Raw genomic sequence first — 25054 nt, forward strand, 5'->3', positions numbered from 1 at the left:
TCCACACCCATAAAGCAGTGACCAGGACTGTTTATAGTCCCTGAATTTCAGATTAGTCAGGGTCTCAGAGGCCCCTTCCCACCCCCTAATTGCCATCCAGGACACTGAGGCCCAGATTGGAAGATGTCCCCTCAATTCACAGGCCTCCCTGGTGGGGGAGTCCAGGTGAGAAGCCCACCTTCTCACCTCTGCTGTGTGCCCTGCACTGGGGCTGGGCCTCAGGGAGACCCTGCTGTAGGTAGACCCTTTGCCTGGCTCTAGACCTCCCCCTGAATGGGTCACTGTGGAAGACTGAAGGGTGTCCCCTGACATAGGCATGTTCTGAATCTTAATCCACCTTCCTGTGGACCCATTGCAAATGGAAACTCTTGAAGATGTTATTTTCAGTTAAGATGTGGCCAAGCTGAAAAGAAAGTGATGGAGAACCTTAGGGAAATGGCATGTAAGGACTATTCATTAAGAAGAAATTAAACTATACATGAAAGTGTTCTACCTCATTAATTTCAACAGTAACCCAAGAAATGCAAGGCACTAAGTTAAAAAATCAGGTCCAATTAACCCACCAAAGAAAATAATTATGCCCATTGTTGGTAAGGGATCAGTGAAACAGGAATTCTCATTCTCTGCCAATAAGGGGACAACTTTTCTGAAGAGATTTAAAAATGCTCTTATATTTGGGACCTGTAATGGAACTCTTAGAAATTGATCAAAAACAAAAAATTGGAAATGAGGATGGAGACTTAGGTATAACATATTTTTCAAGGTGTTGTTTACAATGGAGAGGAATAGAACAGCATTTAATGTTCAAAACTAAGATCATGGGTAAAGAAATAATAGTACATCTCTACATGAGACTATTGAGCCATCATTTAAAGTTGTATTTTCAAAAACTAATGTATGTAATGGCACACCCGAGCCCACTCCATGGTTTTGAGCAATTTAATTTCTCTCCTGCTGTGAATTAGAAACCGTGACATGGCTGCTGGGATAGACTAAGGAGTACAGTGAAAGACTCTTGTCCCCCAGGCTAACCTCCTGCACCATCAGACCTTTCCCTCAACCTTCTGTCATCCTCTGGATGCCACCCTTGTGTTTTGAGCTCTGTGCCCAATGCCCTTATTGCCTGATTTCAGTTCTGACCTTCTCTCTGACATCATATCACTATCAGCCTTAAGTCTCTAACCCAGATAAGAAGCCCCTTTCCAGGACCTAGGACTCTGCCCCAGTCTCTTCCACTCTGCCAGGGTGGTGCCTTTCTGGCAGACAGGTCTTTGCTGCATTCTTCAGGCAATTAACAAACAGCTCCACTGCCAAAACCAGTCTGCCTGGCCCTCTAAGCATTGGCTAAAGTTAACTCCTTGGCTTCTGACAGCTTTGATAAATTTTATTTAGGTAAAACTAAAATTTGGAAGAGAGAGAAGTAAACCCAGCAAGATATGAATCTGTAGTCTTCCCTTGGCCCATGGGTTATTTCAAAGTGTGATGTTTAGTTTCTGGTTATTTGGAGGTTTCCCAGATTTCTTGATGTTATTGGTATTGAATTTAATTCCATTATGGTCAGTGAACATACTCTGTATGTTTTCCATCTTTTCACTCCATTGAGACTTGTTTTATGGTGGATACGATCTATCTTGCTAAATACTCCAAGTACGCTTGAAAAGAATGTGTATTCTTCTGTGGTTGAGAGGAGTATCCTACAAGTCACAATTAGGTAAAGTTCTATATCCTTGTTAGGTTTTTCTACTTGTTCCTTCAATCATCAAATGGAGATAATGGAGATGCTGAAATTTCCAACTGCAATGAGAGTCTGGTGAATTTTACTTTTAGTTCTAGCAATTTTTGCTTCATGTATTTTGAAACATTGTTATTTGGTATGTAACTATTTAGGATTATGTCCTCTTGATGATATCACCTCTTTTTCACTGTGAAATGGTCTACTTTAATCCTGGTAATACTCCTTACTCTGAAACTTTTTTCTTTTGATATTTTTAAAGATGTATTTCTATTTTTTTAAAAGATACTTGGATTATATAAACCTTAAATTAAAAAATAACGGGATTCCTCTATGTTCTGTTTCTCTACAACTCCCTCTTCTGATATTAATATAACTATTCTTTTCAGGGTAATATTCAAGAGTATATATATTTATACTCTTTGACTTGTACTCTAGTCACATTTTTATGTTTAAAGTGGGTTTCTTATAGATAACATATAGTAAAATGGACTTGCTTTTTTATCTAATCTGATCATCTCTGCCTTTTAGTTGGAGTCTTTAGAATTTAGACCACATGACTCTTCTATTTGTACATTTTGGTTTGCATTACTTTTCTCCTATGTGATGACTTTTTTGGGGAGTTGAGTAGTTTTCTAATATTGCATTTTCTTTCCTTTAATGGCTTATTACATATATCATTTGATTTTTAGTGATAGCTCTAGGGCTTATAATATATATCTTTAATTTATCACAGTCTAGTCAAGTAACACTAACTCATTTTGCTACTAGTATAAAGTATCAAGTATTAAACCCTTACAAGAATATACTTTCATTTCTCCCCTCCTGGTCTGTGTTCTACTGTTACTATACATTTTAAACCTTGCTGGTGGGTGCACAATGACCTTTCATCTAGAGCTATTTTGACTCCTCTACTGAGCTCCTCTCCTTGGTGTTGTGTGTGTATAGAGGCCTTTCCCCTCAGGCTGCTTCTGGCTCCACATGAGCTGTGTGGACTGTTCTGCCTGCTCCTTTGGGTGTTTCTTTCCCCATCCACAGTGGTTTGCTCTCTTGCATGTACTTATCAAAGGCTCAAGGGCCACTTCATATCTCTGGAGCTTTCCCTCTGTCCAGCTCTCTCCTCTATGGCACCCTATCTTGTGACTGCTAACCACCTTTGCTCCCCAAAATTTTGAATTCTCCACAACTCATGGAGAGCACCAGGCTCTTTTTGGGTCCCACATCCCTGTGCTGTGGCCTAGAAAATCTCTCTAGGGCTCACCTTGTTTGTCATCTTCTTTCAGGGATCATATCCTGTGCTGACTGTTATCCAATGTAGGAAAGCTGCTATTCCATAAATTGTGTCCATTTGTACTTGTTTAAGGCTACTGGACCCTGTGATACTCTATTATGGCTAAAAGAATCCTCCACATGCCTCACTTGAAATAGGAAACACAAACCATGCCAACAGCAATAGAACTGTATTTATTTCTAAGTTTAAAATGAAAAATAATAAAACACTTAGACCCACCTCCATGGCTGAATCCATTTTGATCTTACTTAGGTAAAGATATTAAAACAAAGAGGGAAGGGCTTATAATTCTATCAGTTTAAAGAAGTCAAAAATTTGAAGTAATCTAGTTTCTCTCCCTCATTTTGATATGAGGAATGAAATCTTAGAGATGTTTAGGAATTGTCAAAGGTCATATTAATTCTGGGCCTAACAGGGACTTGAACACAAGTCTCCCAACAAACAAGCCATTAAGCCATGTTACTTTGGTCCTTCCCAGAAATAATATTATAATTACCATTTTCTTTAGCAGTTTCAAATATTACTTAAACTTCCTGACAACCTTAGTGGCATCAGGGTAGGTTGAACTATCACCACTACTTCTCAGTTAAATAACCTGCTTGAATGATTTGTCTAAGAGAGTAGTGCTCAAATTTTGTGCTCTGAAGTCCCTTAAGGGCATCTACTAGGTCAAAACTAGTTTTAGAATATTAAGTTATCATTTGCCTTTTTTTTTTTTTTTACTGTATTGACATTTGCACTAATAGTGTATAAGCAAAGATGGGTGAAACCCCTCACTTCTTAGCATGAATCAAGCCAATGACAACTAGGAATTCTCCATCATCTTGCCCAATTTTAACTTCTTACATCTCTGTGGTTTAAGAAAGATTACACATGGTCAATATAGTAATTATTTTTAAAGGAATTGTTTTCCTGGGCACCTTACATTCTAATTTTTATGTACTCCAATGGGACTGGCCACTGTCGAGCTCAGCCTATTTTCTGCATGTACTTGTAGCTTGTGGTAATAAGTCAAACCACTGAAACTAAACTGCTACTGGGAAATGAAGTATCTCTTTATTTCCTTCAAGGAAATTACATACATATTAAGGAAAAATATGTTTTTCAAAGCTGCAGTGGTGGGAGTAGAGGAAGGGATTGGGTACAGGCAAGTGTGGGATGTTACTGGGTGCTGGTTCAGAGGTATTTTAAACTAGCAGGAAGTCAGGTTCCTTAGGGGTTTGGGAGAGACAAGATGGTCAGCTCAACCTGGACTGAGCAGACAAACTTGGAGACTCACATGGTCAAGGAGAAGGCCAACAGGAACTTTGACTCTGACGAGGTATTTATATTTATATCATTTGGGGGATGGATGGGTAAGACCCAAGTTCCTGATCTGAGACAAGATGGTCCAAACATACCTGACAGAAGTACTAGTTCAGAGGAAGCTGTTGGGAACTGTCTCCTGAGGCAGACAAAATGAATTCTAAATCTACACACCATACAGATTGACCTATAATTGTTTATTGACATCTTCTGAATGACTAAAATTTTATTTCGATAAGGGATTTCTCTCCTTAAAAAAAATTGGTCTTAAGATTATGGTTATAGTTGGGACCGTGAAGCCAGGTCACCTGGTCCCAAATCCTACCTCAGCCATTAGCCCCAGGACCTGTGGATACACCTGTCTGTGCCTTAGTTTCCTTATCCATGAAATGAGAACAGTAATATTACCCACATCTCAGAGCTGCTGGGGGCCAAGATGAACTAGTTGATGAAGAGAGTTCAAGTCCTAGACACAGGACCAGGTGTCGCCAGGATTATTACATGGATGACTCTTTACACAGGATGAGCACAGGAGACATGAGGAGACTTTGTTTATGAAGCCACAGCCCCAGAAGATAGCCCAACTCCAGCAAGCACTGCCGTGATGCAAGAATGGCAAGCGCTGGCAGGCCTCCTCTCCTGCCCCCTGGGCATGTCAGGCCCACTTGGCAGAAGTCATCCAGCTCTATATGAACCCACATAATGACTATTTCTTCCAGCCTCAGTCCTTGCTTCTTCCATGCCATAGTGCACCCCCTGGTTTTGGATGCAGGTTACCTTCAGGAGCTGAAATTGGAGTTGCATCCATTCTTGAGCCCTTTCAAACATGCCCTCAGCTACCTGCTGGTCCACCCCTCTTCTGATGGCATTGTTCATTCTTTCACAGGTGTTTTTGCATGTGATCTGAGCTGCCTCTTGCAAAAATGATACCCACAGTCACAATACAACAAGGACTTAGATATCTTTAGCATCAGGGAAAATATATGTATGTATACATGTACATATATGTACTTATATACATATATATACATCATTTTCACAGTGAGGAAATAGTTTAAAAATTCAATGGCACACGTGCCATGAAGGGATGTCCCCCATGTAGAAGAGCCCCACGCACAAGGAGTGCGCCCCATAAGGAGAGGCACTCAGCTTGAAAGAAAGTGCAGCCTGCCCAGGAATGGCGCTGCACACAGAGAGCTGACACAACAAGATGAAACAACAAAAAGAAACACAGATTCCCATGCCACTGACAACAACAGAAGTGGACAAAGAAGATGCAGCAAATAGACACAGAGAACAGACAACCGGGGTGGGGGGGAGAGGGGAGAAATAAATAAATAAATCCTTAAAAATGTTCAATGACAAGCAAATTAGTCAATATTGAGATACTTCCTCTCATAAAGAAAATCTATGTGAATTAAGCAGAAGTTTACAAAGCCCAATCCCTCTCCCCCCTCCCACAACAGGGCCAACCGAAAGAAAAAGGCTCTAGAAAGTGAATTTGCATTTAGTTAAAGAAAGTAAGAATGAAAACTAGACCATAGATTTTGGAGCCTAAGTAGCTGAGATTCAGCATGGAGAGGAGAAGCAAGGAATCTAGATAAAGAAAGAGAGTAAAAGGGCTCGTTAATGGCCTTTCCCAGGCCCTTGCAATTATTTTGACCTAGGACAGAGGAGGACAAAGACTTTGAGGAATGAGGGCAGTAAAGGACACTGAGAGGGTGGACAGATAGCCCCTGAGGAAGCAGCGACGCTATTCTCTGGGGGCTGCACCTTCATAGCAGGACTTCAGGTCCTTCTGAACAGAGGTGCTGAGAGGTGAAGGATGCGCAACTCCTGGCCTCCCAGGATGGCACTTAGCTGGGAAGCCAGGGTAAAAAAGGCCCTTTGCTGCAATTCCTTCCAGAGCAGCAGGTGGGTGTTCCCATGTAGCAGGAATTCCCCTGTCCTAGGTCATGGCTGGTTGCCTCCAGGCTGTCTCCACTGCTGGGCTGCAAGCTTTTCAGACCAGAGCTTTGTTGTAAGACTCTTTTAAACAAAACCGCTTCCTGCAGCACCTGGTACTGAGGAATTACTCGGTAAATATTTGCTGAGTTGATCTGAAGCACATGCAGGGCAGCCTTGAATGGGATGGTCCTGGAACAGGCCCTTTTGGGTGGGGACACAGGCTATTTCTCTAGTGCTGCCATGTAAGCTGGGCTGGGCCTGGAAGAAAGTAAGCCACGGACAGGAATTTTAGGGACTCAAAATTCTTGATACTTTAACTTCTTCCAGCTTCACTACTTTGGATGATACTTCATATCAGTGACAACAGCGATGGAGACAATAATGAAAATGTTAAATGATTGAACATTTTTAAAACTAAGGATTCTCTGAGGATTCCAGTCTCAGGATTTATTGTCAGTTGCTTTCCAGTGGAACAAACTTGCCCTGGATGTCCCACTCCTCTGTAGCAGCCATTCCCTCTCCCTTACCCCATTATGGCTTGTATTTCCTTATTTCTTTATTTATTTATTTATCCCCACCCCATTGTTTGCACTGTCTGTGCTCTGTGTCTATTCACTGCATGTTTTCTGTGTCTGATTGTCTTCTCTTAAAGATTTATTTTTTAAAATTTCTCTCCCCTCCCCTTCCAGTGTCTGCTTTCTGTGTCCATTTGCTGTGTGTTCCTCTGTGTCCACTTGTATTATTTTCAATGGCACCATTTATCTGTGTCCCTTTTTATTGTGTCATCTTGCTGTATCAGCTCTCCATGTGTGTGGCACCACTCCTGGGGAGGCTATGCTTTTTTTTTTGCACTGGGTGGCTCCACTTATGGGTGCACTTCTTGCACATGGGGCTCCCCTATGAGGGGGACACCCCTGCATGACATGGCACTCCTTGTGTGCATCAGTATTGGGCATGGGTCAGCCAGCTCATCACAAGGGTCAGGAGGCCCCGGATTTGAACCCTGGACCTCCCTTGTAGTAGATGGATGCTCTATTCATTGAACCAAATTGACTTCCCTGCTTGTCTTCTCTTTAGGTAGCACAGGCAACTGATCCAGGGACCTTCTGAAGTGGGAGAGAGGTGCTCAATCACATGTGCCACCTCAGCTCCCTGGTTTGCTTCATCTCTTATTGTCTCTCCCCTGCATCTCTTTTTGTTGCATAATCTTGCTGCACCACCTCTCCACATGGGCCAGCACTCTTGCATGGGCCAGCACACCTGCATAAGCCAGCACTGTGTGTGGGCTAGCTCACTGTGTGAGTCAGTTTGCCTTCACCAGAAGGACCCAGGAATTGAACCCTGGACCTCCAATATGGTAGGCAGGAGCACAACCACTTGAGCAATATCTGCTTCCTGTATGGCTTGGATTTCATAACTTCTCCTAGGAGAACATCCAGACCCCAGAAACTCCTGGGGAATAAGCAGGAAGATAAATAGGCAAATTCCAAAATCCTTCTGGAGAGAAAGCCACTACCCATCCTGGCTACCATCTTCATTTTATAAAGAACTTATCTCCTGGCTTAGGAAACTGTTTTTCCACAACCATATTTCCAACCATTTCTTCTCCCAATTTCCATCATTTTCCCCTACAGTGAGTGCTTAAAAACAACTATGTGAGGCATCAGACCTAAACCAGAAGGCTTCCCACCCAACAGAAGAAAACAGAGCAAAATGTTAAGAGACATTAGTGGCTACTGTGGGGTTAAAACAAACAGAAACAACCTTGTGGTCTTGAATATATTTCTAAGCAAATAGAAGGTAGATGAGATCTAACAGTTATCAAATGCTAATAATGTGCCAGGCAGTGTGACTGTCCTAAGCCCTTGACTTAAAACACACATATGACATTGATGTAATGATTATCAGTTTACAGATGAGAAAACTGAGGTTCAGAGAGGATTACTGATGTGTCCAAGGACACACAGCTAATAAGTGGCAGAGCCACATTTTATCTAACTTCAAAATTCATCAACTTTGCACTGCCTATTTGTTTCTACTTGAAAGGATGGAACTCGATCTATACTTTAAAAGACGTGACATTTAGGGAAGTGAAAGAATGAAGAGTTATTCACCATGGGGATAATACAGTGAACAAATATTCAGAAGAATCTCAGGAGTAAGAAGTAGCATGTTGCAGAGGAGAGAGCATGGCCTTTAAAATCTAGTTCTCTACTTATGAGCTGTACGACATTAGAAAATTTGTGTAATTGCTCCCAATTTCAGATGTTTTAATGTAAAAAGACAGGAGCCACTTAATGGGGTTATTGGGAGGATTTGAGGATATAATTCTTGTAAAGTGCTCAGCAGAGAGCTTGGCACATCACAGTAGCTCTTTCTTTCCTGGCAGGCTGGCTACAGGGCAGGAAAGACTGGAAAAGGCAGCTGGAGAGAGGCAGAAATGTCTTGAATGACACTCTAAGGAATTTGGAATTTATCCCACAGACTTCTAAAGAGAGGTTGGGTGGCTATACATAGAATGGACAAGATACATACTTAGAAACTGTCAGAAAAGCAGGGGCAGAAAATGTGGGTGCTGAGTAAGACACAAGTAAAGGTAGGAGAATGGATGGAGCAACAGCAGGGGACTGATCACATGAAATCCCAGAGATGAAGGAGAAAGGACATTGGGAACAGGAGCTACATGTACAGATTAAGAGATTCTGCTTCTGTCAATGGAGAACGGGACTGGAAGTCAAGGGAGGAGGGAAAAGGGGGGACACACAAAGAAGTTACACACCCCCAACCCATGCTGCCTCTGTTAGCATTCAGTTTGTCAAACACATACAGAGTCATCATTGGGCCACTTTTCCTTTTCACATTCAGAGAAGGGCCTGACTGCCATGTTTGCTTAACTCCACTCCCTCCAACCAAAATACCCTGACCCGGCCTTGGATCCCTAAAAATTTGATCCCCTGCTACACGTTTGAGATATTTCATAAATAATGGGAATCATAATATTAAGCAACATCTCATTCTCTACTCTAGGTCAGTGTGGGAAATATTTAAATAAACCAAACTAAGCAGGCTTTGTGTTTTGCCAAACACCAAGCTTTCCTCAAGTTGCAAGCTCCTCTCTACACTTCCAGATCTAAAGTACAAATTCTTAAAGATGAGATTCTGGCACAATGTTCTTCAGATGTTTGCTCACAAAGGAAGGAGATGAAAGATCTTTACCTGAAAACACCTCCAAACACAGGATCAATTTGGTCATAAATAGGCTGAGTGTGGCTTCACTCAGATCTGTTCTTGCAAGAGACCTGGAGGCACAGATGCCATTCTTCAGGCAGACAGCTTTCAGAGTCTAGTGAAATCCTTGGTTTCCTTTATTCCTTTACTTTTTAAAAATTTCTTCAGTGCTAAATAAAGAAGCAGTCAGTACTACTATGTGTTTTGTGTGTTTTTTTTGTTTTTTTTTTTGCCTGGGTTAAAGGCCAAAGGTGTGAAAAAGAAAATACAACTCATTAAATGACTGAGTTTGAAATTAAAAAGACAGGCAGGAAAGCTTTGGGTAAGTATGTATAATGAAGCTAGTCTGACCAGTTTCCCAAAAGAGTAAAGGGCCATAAAATTCAGATATATATATATACACACACAATTAATTACAGAAAGAAATTAATGCCATTCACAAGAATGTAATTACACTGTGGTTAACTTCACATTTCATACAAGGGCATCTAAATTAGCAATCCATGAAACAGGAACTCTTTCACTTCCTCTTCACTGTCTTTTTAGGTAAAATCTTCGGGACTTTGGGCTGACCGCCCATAGATACAGGTGAAGAGGTCAAGCTGGATTTCATTCCTTTCCTGCCCAAAGTCTTAGAGCACAGCTGACCTGCCCCACTGACCCTAGCTCTGGGCCTGGAACTGTCCCCCACTTTTCTATTTTATCCAAGCCTAGGGGCTGGGTTCTTGTTCTATAGCTGTGGGAAGATATCCTGGGACTTACTGGTCATGGCTGCAGTGATTTCAAGGCCAAATGAGCAGGCTCAGTGGTTCTAACACATTCTGGCATCAGTTGACCGGGTCCATTTTTAATTTTAAAAAATCCATCTTCTACCAGGAGTCCACACACATTAATCATTGAAATTGCGTAGCCTTACTTCTTTTCCAGAATTACAGCCCCCACTGCTTCCTCCCAGGTGCTCCTTTGTGAGCTGCTGCACAGCTCTGAGAGCAGCATCTACACTGGCTTTACCTGTTCTGCCACCTACTGGTAACAAAGGGCTGTCAGGTGAACTGTGGGTGGCCATGTGTGCATCCCATCTTCTGAATGTAGCCTATGTGACACTAACTCAAAGATCCTGTACCTGTACATATTTATTTATCAGCTTCACCTCATGTGCCATAATCTCTGATTAAACAAGTATATTGTACATAGAGCATACTTCTTCCTCAGAATGCCTTTTGAACTAGACTTGACACTTGGAAAACCAACTCCTCTTCTTCAGTTTTAAGTATTGTCAATAAGAACTTCCCATTCATCTGTAGATTCCACTTACTATTAAGAAAAGTTCAGTGTTCACTGAACATAAACATATACACATATAAACAAAAAACATATTATCTAATTAGGAAGATGGATAATTTTTACATTCAAGGTATTAAACAAGGAAAACAGAAGGAATTATTTCTATGAGACAATGGGCAGAAAGGACTGGGAAAAGTGAGATATAAATTGCCTTTGAAGCCAAGAAAGTGGAAGGTGACCCAGGCCTTTTTCTTCAGAAGGTATGGAAGTCATGTTGGAGCACATGTAGGTAGAGCTGGGGTTTGAAGGTAACCCAAACAGAGTTGAATGTAACCCACAGGATAGGTGGAGTCATTTAAGATTATGGAACAAGGGAGGGACACAATGGAATACACGGTTTTGAGAGCAACAGTGTTCAGGGTGATCAGGAAGAGGATCTCCCAGAGGAAAGGTCTTAGGCTACTGCCTAAGTGGCCATGAGGAGGGCAGAATAAGGCCTTGAAATTCATCAGGTGAAGGAGGACTGTGGAAGGATGGTTAGAACAATTTGCTGACAGTGAGGGAAACTAAACAAAATTAAGAAACTTCCAATTTGTGTATTCTGAGGATAAATGATTAATGCCAACCACTGAACAAATGGGAATATTTTTATACTTAATGTCCTCTGGGACATTATATAACATCTCACTCTATATCTAGAAGAGCAAAATACTGAAAACTGCCCAAATGACCACCACAGACTAAATTCAAAATAATATTATGGAGTCACTAAAAATGATGTAAATATTCATGGGATATAGATTGGGGAGTGAAACAAAGGTATAAAACTGTATAAAATATGAAATATAAGTATTTCCATTAAAATATTTATTAAAATGCTTTATTCTTGAAATGTCTTCCAAATACATACAGAAAACCTATCACCTGGTAATATAATTTCAAGTGACTTACTTGCAATTTCTTTTCCCTATCATCATGGATGGATATTTAGAAACTTGTAATATGTGTACAAGGTACAAAATGTTTAAAGTACTAAGCAGTATATTGTATAATATCTTTCTTCCTCCCTTTGTGAATTCTCTAGCCACCAAATCCTCCTCCCATGTTTTCATCTATCCTTTCAGTTACACACATGAGGTGTATTTTCTATTTGCACAAATGATAATATACTCTATATAACACTCTGCTCCCTTCCTATATTCCTTGAACAATATACCTTAAAGATCTTCACATATTATATAGAATACTCCTTACTATATTTTCCCTTCTTTATTTTTTTTAAAATGTTACATTCCAAAAATATGAGAGCCCCATATACCCCTGCAACCCTTCAGCCTACTCCTCCCACATCATAAACCTCTTCCATCATCATGACACATTCATTGCTTTTGGTGAATACATTTTGGAGTTCTGCTGCACCACATGGATAATGGTTTACATTGTAGTTTACACTTTCTCCCAGTCCATGCAGTGGGCCATGGCAAGACATACAATGTCCAGTATCTGTCCCTGCAGTACCACCCAGGACAACTCCAAGTCTGAAAATGCCCCACATCATAGCTCTTATTCCTTCTCCCTACCCTCAGCAGCTACCATGGCTACTTTCTCCACATCAGTGCTACAATTTCTTCCATTACTAATCACAATAGTTCCATAGTACAATATCAGTAAGTCCACCCCAGTCCATATTCTATTCCTCCAGCCTGTGGACCTTGGGATGGTTATGTCCACTTCACCTCTATATCAAGAGGGGGCTTAGATTCCACACGGGTGATGGATGCAATTCTCCTGCTTACAGTTGTAGAAAACTCCTTACTTTTTAAAAACAGGTGTGGTCATCTCTGGAGGCTCTGACTGCCACAGTAAATAATGCCTCAAGCAAGGGGGTTCTTGTGGGCTCTAGAAACATCTAGACACAATAGGCAAGGCAGACAATCTCAGCAATTTGGCACCTGTCAGTGCACCTTACCTTGGAATATATGTTTCCCAATGTAACAGAATTAGACTCATTTTTGGTTTCCCTACACATGACTCTTCTGCCCTTTTTAGTTGAACCCATGTTAAGCACTATATTCATTAAGTATATATCCCAGGTACTTCAATCTTTGGTCTCTTCAAAAGTCGATGGAGGCCTGAATCTCAGCAGAGTTGCAAAATCTACTCTCCAGTTCACTGGACTTGCCCAGGACAACTAAGAAAAGGATGATGATGGACAACATCCATACCCAATAAACACAGAGTATCTACAATGGCAAGCAAGGCTGCTCCATCCCATCTACCCCATAGGATCTAAGCCCCTCTCAATCAGAAACAGAGTGGCCATCACCATCCCAATATCCTCAAGATTGAGGAATGAACAAACATCAGGGGGGAAAGCAATTATGGTCTAATGTTGACATTACTTTTCAAGCAGTGGAAAAACTGTAACACTGACATAAAGGCAGTGGCCACTACAGTTTCTGAGGATAAGGAGAAGGAAGAATTGGTGCAACATGGATATTTCTGGGACAATGGAATTGTCCTGCATCACATGGCAATGACAGATACCGATCATTATACATTCTGTCAAAACCTATACTATGGGGCAGTGAAAAGTATAAACTATAATGAAAACTACACACCATGGCTAGTACAATGCTTCAATTTATGTTCATCAATTGTAACAAGTACACTACGATAAGGAAAGATGTTAGGGGGGAAAAGTGAGGGAGTGGTGGCGATGGATATATGGGAATCCCCTATATTTTTGATGTAGCACTTATGTAATTTAAAGCCTCTTCCAAGAAATTGTATCATTGATGTGGAGAAAGTAGCCATGGTAGCTGCTGAGGGTAGGGAGAGGGAAGAAGAGATATGATGTGGGGGCATTTTCAGGACTTGGAGTTTCCTGGGTGGTACTGCAGGGACAGATCCTGGACATTGTATATCCTGCCATGCGAACTGGGTGGACTGGGGGAGAGTGTAAACTACAATGTAAACCACTATCCATGTGGTGCAGCAGTGCTCCGAAATGTATTCACCAAATGCAATGAATGTGCCATGATGATGAAAGAGGTTGTTAAAGTGGGAGGAGTGGGGTAAGTGGGATGGGGGGTTTATGGGGACCTCATATTTTTTGAATGCAACATTTAAAAAATAAAGGAAAAATGAAAAAGTAACATTTTTAGAAAAACATTGTCACCCCTAAATGTTTCTGATCCTTTGTATTACATGACTCTATGAATATCCTTGAATATCAGAACCTTTGCCAGCTATGTAAAGAAAATATTCACAGAAGTGAATGGAACTAAGTCTACATGCAGAAAATATTCATAGTCTATGTGTAGAAAATATTTGTAGAAGTGAATGGAACTAAGACAAAGAATATGTACACTCTAAATTTCAATAGATTTCAATCAATATCACAAAAATGCCCTGCAAACAGTGTACTAGTAATTTACATTAGCAACATAAAAGAGCACCTGTTTCCCCATTCTCACTAAAAAAATAAAAATTCAGCCCTGTGCAGCTGCTGTGGGAACCAGTTTGATGAGTCTTCAAAACATGACTTGGAAATTCCATTCTAGGTATATTCTGAAATAACTGAAAGCTGGGACTCAGATACGTGTACACCAATGCTTAGGGCAGCATTATTCACAATAGTTAAAAGGAAGGGAAAAAACCCTCATGTTCCCCAATGGAAAATGGATAAATAAAATGTGGTATATTTATAACAGAATACTATTACTCAGTCCTAAAAAGGAATAAAGTCCTAACACTTGCTACAACATGGATGAATAGGGAAGACATCATGTTGAGTAGAATTAGCCAGACACAAAAGGACAAATACTGCATGATTCTACTAATGTGAGGTGTCTAGAATAAGCAAATTCAGAAACAGAAAGTAGATTAGTGGTTGCCAGGATCTATGGGTGAGAAGAATGGGGACTTAATGCTTAACGGGTCTTTTCTGTTTTGGGTAATGAAAAAGCTGTGGTAATGGATGGTGGTGATGTTAGCACATTGTACACGTAACTAATGCCACTGTATTGTATACTTTAAAATGGCAAATTTTATTACATCTATGTTACTATGATAAAGTTAAGCCACACATTTGTAGTGAATTAAGGATTGCCCTTATTCAGTTTGGCCTCACTATGCATATGGTATAATCAGATGATATAATTTTATCTGTAAAAAATATTTCACCACAGTGTGGTGTGTTGATAGGTGGATGTTGTTTGGAAATTCTGCACATGTGCATGATTGTTTTATAAGTTTACAACTTGGTCATAAAAATTATATTTAAAAAATAACAGTATGGTGGTTTTGGGGGAAATACATCAAATGTGAGAAAAGGATGATAATTAGTAAGATTTTGACAATATGCTTTCATAATATGTAACAGATGTCTCATGACAGTGCAAGGTGTTGGTGAAGGAATGATGTATGTGACCCCTGTATAATGTTATGTGTGGGAGGAAGGGCGCCCGGCTTGCCACAGTAGCAAACAGTGTGGCAAGAAGTGATACCGCCTCTGCCCACTGGGCCTAGATAAGGTGACCACGCCTGACTAAGCCTTTGCTGCTAACGGCTGGCCGGCGCTGCCCTCCCCCTTTCTATCTCCCGCCTAGCCCAACATCCGGCCAGCTCTCACTTCTCCTTTCCCCTCCCCTATTCCTAACCTCTCAGCCAGCCCTCTGCCTAGCAACCGCTTACAATCACCTATCAGGAAGCAGTACCCACCTGCACCTATCAAATCTCTCCATGCAGTCCCTAACCCTATAAAGCTGTGTCCCCTTCTGCAATAAAGCAGACTTGTGCTATCAGCCTGTCTCCGCGTCTCGCTCTTCTGGTCTGCGCGCCCTCCACACCTTCAGAGCCCCCGAGGGAAGCCTCCGTGGCCGCACGAGGCTTTCTTCCCCCTGCCCAGGACCCCCACGTCCCATAATTGGCGCCCAACGTGGGGCAAAGCAACCCCACCACAACACCGCTCTGAAGGTAAGGGTCCGAGACTCTGCCGCGGGACGCTCATGAGCCCCAGCAACCTCTTCCCTTGTCTCCTCCTTTCGCCCCTTTGTGCCCTAGTCCTCGCTTCTCTCCTCTGCCACTCCAACCCCCGCCTGGCATTCCTCTTTTTCCTTGCAGTGCTAATCGCCCTCCCCCTGCTCACCCTTGCTCTGCTCAGTGTGCTCCCCTGGTAAACCATGGGCGGCCGGCTTTCCTCCCGCCAAGCCCCGCAAGTGCGGGCACTCGCTGGCCTCCTCGACACACACGTGTCGAGTCTCGGTTAAGCAACTACAGGCCTACTGGGACCTCCTCCTTCCCTTCAATCCCTGGCTTGCTACTTGTCACCTCTGGGACCCCGAAACCTACCGCGTCCTCATCGATCACGTCTCTAGCGCCATAGAGCATGAAAACAAGAGCTTTCCCCCTGGGCTTATTCCTACACTCATCGCCATTCGTGCATGCCTTCAGGGCGCTGCGCTCCCCACGGCAGCCCATTCCTGCCATCTCCCTCCTGCAAATAACGACTCTGAGGAAGACGATAGCCCAGACTCCACTTCGCTTGTGTCCCAGCTTAATAACGCCCTGGAATCTTCTTCCAGCCTGCCGCTGCCCCATAAGACCCTCAACACTGATGCTTCTGCCCCCTCCCACCCTTCTCCCTCCCCACACCACAACTTACAAGATGGCGGACTTCCTCCTTCTTCTCCTTCAGAGAAGGGGAAGTCCCTTTACCCCCCCTCCCCGCGGCAACTTCTGCTCCGCCATCTTGGGGCTCGGGTGCGGCAACTTCCGCTCCACCATCTTGGGGCTCAGGTGCGGCAGCCTCCTCTCCGCCATTTTGGGGTCCACCAACGACCGCTTCCACCCCTCCTGCTCCGTCCGCGTCCCCGCCCTGGGGCATGGGCCTGCCACCACCTTGGGGCCCTAGCACTCCCCTCACATCTCCCCCAGGCTCCTCCCCTCCAGAAGTCCCAGCTCCCGCAGCTTGTTTCCCCTTGAACATCGCGCCCACCCCTCAGAGGCCACTCCCATGGTGAGCATACCCTCATGAGCATAGCGAGGTCAAACGCCTCCGAACAGCCGTCAAAGAAGACGGCCTCGGGAGTCCCTATGCTCAGCAGCTGCTCGAAGAGATCTCCATGCAGTTATGCATCCCCTTTGATTGGATCGCCCTCGCACGGGCCATCCTGTCCCCGGGCCAATTCATTGACTGGCGGGCCCACTTCCATGCCCAGGCCGAGCAACAGGTCGCGGAAAATAACCGCAATGGGGTTTATTACCTTGCTGAAGCCTTTACCGGCATGGGGCAGTTCGGTCCTCCCTCTGTTTACGCAAACGCCCCTGCTGGCTTCTGGCTCCAGCTGTGAGAAGTCATGCTTCGCGCCTTCCGCAACTGCTCTGCCGTCAAGGCTGAAAAGTTTACGCGCCTTATCCAGAAGCCTGACGAGGAATTCGCTGCCTTCGTTTCTCGGGTCATCGAGACCTGTGAACGCAAAGTCACTGATGAGCAGGCTCACTGGGCCCTGGCCCGGGAGCTCATTCTCGAGGGAGCGTCCGCTGCCTGTAAACAGGCCCTACTCCCCATCAAAGAGAAGGGCATTCATGATTGGATCTTAGCCTGCAAGGACATTCGCCAGTCCGTTGCGGACCTCACAGCCTCATTTGCCCAGCCATGGCCCTGGCGTCCGGCTGCTTCCACTGCGGCGAGTCCGGCCACTTCGCCCGAGAGTGCCCTCTACAGCGTTCCCCCGTGGTGCGCCCTCCTAAACCTGGCGCACCAGCCACCCCCATGCCCACGATGCGGCAGGGGCTACCATTGGGCACGGGACTGCAGAGCACCTCCAGCGCCACCGGCCAGCCTTTAAACTCCAAGTGGGGCAAGCCTCAGCCCCGCTCCCAAGAGGCACGCTGGCTGCCAATGTGGTCAGTCCCCATTACGGCAACCAAACCTACTATGGCCCTAAAAATTGACAACCACTGGTACCATGGCACTCTAGGTTCAGGGGCAGAAGTCTCCTGCTTCCCTGCCTGCTACGCTAAACATTGGGAAGTACAGAGAGGCCCGCCTGTTCAGGGAGCCACCGGAGACTTGGACTCCCAACGAGCGCGGCACCCTCTTACGTGGGAAGATGAGGAAGGATGAATCGGTACCTTCCGGCCACTCTTCCTGTCTGCCCTTACCGCCATCCTACGGGGGCGGGGCATTCTAGAGCAGAGCAGAGCCGTCTTAACCACGGTTCCCCCCCAATAGTCTGCACCACTGTTCGTCTTACACCGCCTGACCCCACTCCTCTGCAATGGGATACGGAGGAGCCTATTTGGGTCGAACAGTGGCCCCTGCCATCCCACAAACTTGCTGCCCTCCACAGCTTGGTTCAGGAGCAGCTAGAGGCTGGACATATAGAGCCGTCCACTAGCCCTTACAACTCACCTGTTTTTGTCATTCACAAAAAGTCCACAGGCAAATACCGACTTCTCCATGACCTTCAGGAAATTAACAAGCACATCCTTCCCATGGGTTCCCCCCAGCCCGGCCTTCCACATCCGTCGGCCATCCCCCATGACTGTCATATTTCAGTCCTGGATATCCAAGACTGCTTCTTCTCGATCCCCCTCCACCAGGATGACCGCTGCAAATTTGCCTTCACGGTCCCTCTAACCAACCATGCGGGGGCCAACCCTCGATTTCAATGGAAAGTCCTCCCGCAAGGCATGAAAAATAGTCCAACTATCTGCCAAAACTTTGTCAGTGTGGCGATTGAGCCTCTTCAGCCCCTCGCCTATTTCATTCATTACATGGACGATATCCTTATCGCCCATAGAGACCCTGAGCGCCTTGACCTAACTGTTACCGCGGTCATCAAGAATCTTGAGCAGATAGGCTTGCACATCCAACTTGGTAAAGTGCAAAAGGTGCCTCCATTTTCCTTTCTGGGCTACGTCCTTCAGGACACAATCCGTCCTGTCTCCCCGCAAATTCGCTCCCCTGAGGCTGTCACACTAACCGAGCTACAGCAGCTCTGTGGCAACATAAACTGGCTCAGATCTGCCCTCCCCATCACCACTGCTCAACTGCAGCTGCTTTTTGAGCTGCTTCAAACCTCGGGGCCCATGCCCACCGCTCCCTCTAAGCAGGGCCCATGGCCACCGCTCCCTCTAAGCGGATTCCCATCACCCCGCCCGCACAAGAGGCCATCAAAGCCATTAATGAGGCCCTGCGAAGTTGTTGCCTCCGGCGCCATAAACAGGACCGCCCTATCTTAGCCCTAGTCATCGCCACCTTAGGCACCCCTATGGGAGCTCTCTGGCAGGAGGGGCCCCTTCAATGGGTCCACCCCTCCAAAAGCAAACTACCCAAAGTCTGCCCAGCTCTCCACGTTTGGATCGAGCTAGCTCTCGACTTACTCTCTCTCTGCGTCCACACTTACGGGTGCCAGCCCGACACCATCGTCTGGCCCCTTACTGCCAAGCACACCACTGCCCTTTTCTCCGAAAACCCCCATGCTCAAATTCTTCTAGAAATCTTCCACGGGACCTTTGACTGCCATTACCCCACACACACACAAGTTGCTCCAGGGCCTCACAAGGCTCCCCCTCTCCCCACAATACCACCCTTTCCCTAGCTCCAAGCCTCTCCCCAACTCCACTACTGTCTTCATGGACGCCTCTAAAACCAAGTTTGCTTATATTGCCTACTCTCCCAGCGGTGACTTGCCAACCATTTACTGCCAAACCCATCCCGGATTGGTTCAGGTGGGCGAGCTACTAGCCATCCTCACTGCCTTCCAACACCACGGCAATGAGCCCATCAACATCTTCACTGATAGTCAGTATGCCCTGCAAGTTTGTTCAGTTATTGCCCATGCTGTTTTCTTTCCGCGAGACATGCCCATTTATCAGGCACTCCGTGCCTTGCAGCGAGAGCTCGAGCTCCGCACACAGCCATGGTACATTTCTCATATTCGCAGCCATTCAGGGCTGCCTGGGCCTCTAGCCGCGGGTAACTCTGCTGCCAACCAAGCCGTCTCCACCCATACAATAGCCACTACTGTCTACTACTGTCGGAGACTTAGTCAATCAAGCCAAACTTCTCCATTCTAAGTTCCACTTTTCGGCGGCCTCACTTAAACATCTTTTGCCGGGCCTCCCCAAGGAAACTTGCAAACATCTGGTGCGCGCCTGTAAAACATGTGCCCCCTTCTTGCCGCTTGGACCGTTGCAGCCACAAGGGGTCAACCCCCGCGGCCTCAAACCAAACTCCCAATGGCAAATAGACGTCACCCATGTGCCGTCATTTGGGCGCCTCAAGTATGTCCATGTCACAGTCGACACCTTTTCTCGCCTTTGCTATGCTGTCCCCTTACTGGGGGAAACAGCCAAGCATTTCATTAAAGCATCGCGGCAAGCCATCTTATTCATGGGGGTTCCTTGGGATGTTAAAACCGATAATGGGCCTGGGTATCGCAGCTCCTCATTCGCTGCATTTCTCCAGCTCTACAACATTACTCACCACTTCGGCATCCCATATAACCCTCAAGGCCAAGCTGTAGTTGAACGCCAGCATCGCCACTTAAAAGTTCTAATACAAAAGGAGAGGGAATTGCACCCTAAAAATCAGCCAAGCGACATCATAACAGCCTGTCTCATTCACATGAACCTCCTCTCCTTTGACAAGAATGGTTTTTCCCCCCTCCATAAGCATTGGGGCCCCTCCTACGCACCAACAGTTGCCCCGATGGTGTTTTGGAAGGACCCAGAAACAAACAATTGGCAGGGACCCAGTCCCCTTCTCACCCAAGGCAGAGGGTTTGCTTGTGTCTTTCCAGAAAATGCCTTCCAGCCGCTCTGGATCCCCGGGAGAAACGTCAAACCTGCCACCGGCCAGCAGCAGGTTCCAACGACGGATGATGAGAGCACTCGCCCATCGGATGGAGAGGCTAAATGTGGCCACGGATCCAGCTCATGACACCCTCCTCCTCGGACAGCTAGTACAACTTGCTGTCCGCGCCTTGGCTTCAAACAAAAAACCTAAAAATCTACGCTCTCTCCTGCTTTTCATGTTAGCTCTGCTCCCCTCCACTACGGACCAGGCTAGTATAGGCCATCGGCCCTTTAACTGGACACTCTCTCTTTGGCAGCAGGAAAAGCTCCTCGCTAATAACATTACTGCAGGTGCTCCCTCCTTCACAGGGCACATATGTAATCTCGCCAACCTTCCTTTCGCCAGTGGTGGTTCCCTTCGAGACATTACACACAATACTCACCGGTGCTGGTACAGTTCAGTTACAGGCCTCCAAGGCCCCTATAATCACGAGATCTCAGGTTTCTATATTTGCCCTTCCACAGCCAGAGGCTGCCATGACCCAGCGCACTATTACTGCCCCTCCTGGGGGTGCGAAACCATGGCCCACGGATGGTCAGGAGCTCCCAATAGGGACCCCCACCTCTCCTTTTCCTTTAAAGATAAAAGTCACTGGGGCAGCATCATGCTCACTGTCAAAAACCCTGAAAATGCAGGCTGGCTACAAGGTCACACCTGGGGAGCCCGACTTTACATGAGCAACTATGATTACGGTGCCTTTTTCATTATAAAGAAAAATTCAATCCGCACACAATCCGCCGCCGTGGGCCCAAATCAAGTTCTCAATCCTCCCCACACATGGCCTCCCCCTCCTCCCTCTGTTTCTCCTTCTCCTCCCGCTACCACCCTAAATTCTTCCATCGCTAAGTATCCTCCCCACCGTCAAACCCTGCCACCCCCTAACCCTCTTGTAGCCCTCCTCAACGCATCATTTATCTCCTTAAACTTATCCCAGCCCAACCTTACCCAACGTTGCTGGCTCTGCTTCTCCGCCGCGGCTCCCTTCTATGAAGCCATAGCTACCAATGGCGCCTATCACGCCTCCCCAGACTCCACTGGTACCTCTTGCAATTGGAACCAAACAAAAAGAGGACTCACCCTCCAATCAGTTTCACAAACTGGACTCTGTATAATAAAAATCGGCGGCAAGGTTCTCCCCTCCATGCAGTCCCTCTGCAACCTAACTCACACCCCTAATGCAGCCGCCAAGTTCCTAATTCCCCCTAATAACACCAAATGGCTATGCTCTTCCTCCGCCTCACTCCATGTCTCAATGTTCAAACCCTTAACTCCACCAGCGACACCTGTGTGCTTATACTCATTGCCCCCCCCCCCCCCGCATTCTCTTTCATACTGATAACCAATTCTTTGATTCCTGGCAGCACTTCAGCTCCCCGCAGCACGAGCAGAAACGGGAAGTCTTCACCGCCATCACAATTGCCACCCTTCTAGGTCTTGCCGGCGCAGCCACTGGAGCTGCAGCTCTCAGCCTCCAAGATAATTCCTTTTCAACCCTTAGGCAAGCTGTCGATGCAGACATCGCCCGCCTTGAGACTTCCATGGCCCACCTTGAAACATCTCTCAACTCCCTGTCCGAGGTCGTTCTCCAAAACTGCAGGGGCCTAGACCTCCTCCTACTAAAAGAAGGGGGGCTCTGCACAGCATTAGGAGAAGAATGCTGCTTCTATGCTAACCACTCTGGCCTCATTTGAGATAACCTCGCACAAGTTAGAGAGGGCCTCCGCAAGAGAAAGCAAGAACGTGAAGCCTGATGGTCTTTCTCTTGGGGGCTGCCCAATGGAATCTTTTCATACTTTCTCCCCTTTCTAGGCCCGCTCCTCACCCTTGTCCTCCTATTAGCCCTAGGACCCTGGATCATCAGGTGAATTGTCCAGCTCGTCAAGGTCCAAGTTAGCTCCACCACCACTCTAACCTCGCAGGTCCAGTACCACCGAATCCCCTCAGCCGATAGCGCCGCCAACCCCTGCTGATGCAAACAGCTGCCATGCCCGCCATGAAGGCCCCAGAAACCCCAAGCCCATCGCCCGCCCCCAGCATTGAGAGCCCCACCATATTAAAAACAAAAGGGGAGATGTGGGAGGAAGGGCGCCCGGCTTGCCACAGTAGCAAACAATGTGGCAAGAAGTGATACCGCCTCTGCCCACTGGGCCTAGATAAGGTGACCACGCCTGACTAGGCCTTTGCTGCTAACGGCTGGCCGGCGCTGCCCTACCCCTTTCTATCTCCCGCCTAGCCCAACATCCGGCCAGCTCTCACTCCCCCTTTCCCCTCCCCTATTCCTAACCTCTCCGCCAGCCCTCTGCCTAGCAACCGCTTACAATCACCTATCAGGAAGCAGTACCCGCCCGCACCTATCAAATCTCTCCACGCAGTCCCTAACCCTATAAAGCTGTGTCCCCTTCCACAATAAAGCAGACTTGTGCTATCAGCCTGTCTCCGCAACTCGCTCTTCTGGTCTGCGCGCCCTCCATGCCTTCAGAGCCCCTGAGGGAAGCCTCCGTGGCCGCACGAGGCTTTCTTCCCCCAGCCCGGGACCCCCACGTCCCACAGTTATGCATGTTTGCTTTGTAAGTCCACAACTTTTGCTATACACTTATTGCTTATGTATTTTCATATAGAAATGACTCAAAGATAATAATACGGGGGTTGGGAGAAAATACTTTGGTTAGTAATAATATTTTGACAATGGTTTTAATCATTAGAATGTTTAACAACAATGCAAAGCATTGTTGGTAGGGTGAGTTATGAGCATCCTGTATGATGGTGTGTATGTTTCTTTTGTAAGTTCACAACTATTACTATACACTTATTGTTTATGTATGTTTATGTGTGATTGGTATACTCCAATAATTTTTTAAATGAAAAAAAATACATTGAGATTATTTTTTAAGTATACATTCCATAAGTTTGAAATTTAAGTTGAGTTAACTCTGTTGCAGTGAATTGGAGCTCTGTAACCCAGAAAAACAAGTTCTTAAAGTCAATCCATTCCTGGCAGTGTGAACACTTGTAAAAAGGAACTCCTGATGTGGTTATTTCAGTTGAGGTGTGGCCCGAATGAATTAGGATGGGTCCTAATCTTATTACTGAAGGCCTTACAGGAAAGTCCATAGAGAAAGAGAGAGCTTGGGAAAGAAGCCAGAAGCTGGAAATCAATGGGACCTGGAAGAGAAAGGAGAAGAGGCAGCCATGTACATTGCTCTGGGAAAGAAAAGCCAAGGACCGAGGATCTCAGGCATCCAGCCCAGGAACACCACGATGTTCTGGCAGGGAGCACTGTCATGATGACCCCTCGATTTTGGACTTCTCCTAGCCACAGAACTGTGAGCCAATAAATTCCCATTGTATGGTATTTCTTTTAGCAGTCAGGAAACTAAATCACATATGAACTCTTCAGACACCTAGATTTAACCTTTGAATTTTCTCAAAGAGACCATTGTTTAAGATGACCTTTGACTGTTAAGTTACATAGAATTGATTGTGTCCAAATTACATTTGGAATAGTGCATAGAGAAGAGAAACTTTTTAATTCAATAGATAGATTGGGAATATGTCATTTTTAAAACTATCCAAATTTCAAAAGTTCGTGTTTACCTATCATGCCTATATCAATAGCATCTGCCAAGTTCAGGAACATATGAAATACAATATCATCTTCCATGTATAACTGATGCATGGAACAGGAATGTGGAATTGTTATGCTATACTGTTTCCATTTTTATTAAAATACGTTATATTCAAAGTCACGATATCACACACTAAATTGGCAAATACGTAAATATTATCCTTCATAGCTTTGTTCTGACAATCTTTTAAAAGAAATCCTCAGTGTAGTAGAAGTGGAAAGGTTTAAAGGGAACTATTCTAATAAAAATTCTGAATTGAATGACATCATGGTGAACAAGGAATTCTCTGATTGCCATTAACCCTAAGTCAGAAATCAAGACTAGACAGTAAGAGATTGCTTTCTCCAAATGACAGCTGTCAAAGCCAACATGGGAAATGCAGCTGGCATTCTCAATTTAGTCTGTTGAAAACAGCAAAAGGATGTTAAGATTGGCCCAGATTGGCCCTGATGCCTGCCGAACTTCACTTTGTGTAATTGCTGTGCTTTAAGATAGAAAAAAGGGAGAGAAAAAAAACAAAACAGCTTCCAGATCTGTGTGGATTTACTTTATTTTAATTTAATTTTTGCTCAGAAAATGTGTTTTTGTGTGTGGATGTGTGTACTTGATTCTTTCTTGTTTTTTTTTTTTTTCTTTTTTTTTTAATGGCTCATTGCAATCTGACCACAAACAGGAAAAGTCTTCACAAAATAAGACTAGGCAATTTAAATTATTTTTTGGGGGAGTGGGCTCAGTACAAATTAGTTTACTAGAATTTAAATTAACTTCTA

At 45.1% G+C, this 25054-nt stretch overlaps 1 protein-coding gene across 1 annotated transcript in view; it reads right to left on the reverse strand.

Annotated features, from left to right (window-relative positions):
• Positions 1–25054, reverse strand: part of LOC131275604 (ral guanine nucleotide dissociation stimulator-like) — a 94849-nt gene that overhangs the window by 20706 nt on the left and 49089 nt on the right. The window contains exon 2 of the mRNA XM_058286338.2: positions 17057–17259. The gene's annotated coding sequence lies outside the window, so the exon portion shown is untranslated. The remainder of the gene's footprint in view (positions 1–17056; positions 17260–25054) is intronic.

Source organism: Dasypus novemcinctus, chromosome 23, assembly GCF_030445035.2.
Source record: "Dasypus novemcinctus isolate mDasNov1 chromosome 23, mDasNov1.1.hap2, whole genome shotgun sequence".
NCBI lineage: Eukaryota > Metazoa > Chordata > Mammalia > Cingulata > Dasypodidae > Dasypus > Dasypus novemcinctus.